Source organism: Sebastes fasciatus, chromosome 5, assembly GCF_043250625.1.
Source record: "Sebastes fasciatus isolate fSebFas1 chromosome 5, fSebFas1.pri, whole genome shotgun sequence".
Taxonomy (NCBI): Eukaryota; Metazoa; Chordata; class Actinopteri; order Perciformes; family Sebastidae; genus Sebastes; species Sebastes fasciatus.
The window spans coordinates 25,396,045-25,397,089 of NC_133799.1; positions in this window are offsets into that span (position 1 = coordinate 25,396,045).

Below are 1,045 nucleotides of genomic sequence, written 5' to 3' on the forward strand. Positions count from 1 at the left end.
CGTATGACTTTGTCATCTTTCTATCCAGCTGCCCCACACTAGGACTGTTGATCCACTTTATTAGAAAACCACATGATCATTACACGCTGGAACGAAGGACTTTGGGTGAAAAAAATATGTCTTCTCCTCTCATTAATTTTAAATGGTAATGCTTCATTCTGTCCTGGTGTTAATGTGTGAATACTTGTCCTTGTTAAGTGTTAATTCAGCTTTCAGCGTGTATGAAATTCATATACAATTCATTCAGCGTTTCCAAGAAATATGATCAGACAAAATGAAGTTCTCTGAGTCTCATTGACACTCTCACTCACATAATTCACATGTCCATTTTCTCCAGTGCATTTGACATCCGCCTGCTAAATATTCAACTTTCCACAGTTGCGTGTTTTCTCCTGGAGCTTTTTTACTCCACATCGGCTCCTGTGGGATTTTCCCTCACCTCTCCCTTTTTTGTGTCATTGATGCCTGAAAAGACACGGTCTGCATATGAACCAGTCCAGGCCTGGCTTTAGGCAGCAGAGGACTGCTTTCTAAAAATATCTCAGGACTCAGCGGCGCATTTGGCAGTTTTGGTTTGTCACCAACACAACCCCCGACAGTTGTGACGTAAAAACAAAGTACACTTCATCTGTGTTCAGTTATCTTCAGGGACTAAAAATTGACACCATGATCCATTAAGTCGGTCTCGTTTGAATGAGAACACAAATGACTCACAACAGGCTGAGATTTCCTCCCATGTCTTTCGTACAAAGCCGCCTTCTCATTTCAGCCGTTGGGAGAATAATTACAGCTAATTCACTTAACAGAGTTGTTTCTGACAAGCTGTCATCACGCTGAACCCGTAATCTCAGCACATAATTATATTTTTTTCGTGGCTTGTGAAGAACTGATTCTTTCTATTAAAATTCATACACGAGGCTCGGGAGAATAATTAATCTTCTTCAATTTAACATTTTATACATGCAGGACAACTTGGGGGAGCTTTGGTGTGAAACTTTCTTTGTTGCAGCAAAAACCAAGAATGTAAATATCCTGTCAAAGCAAA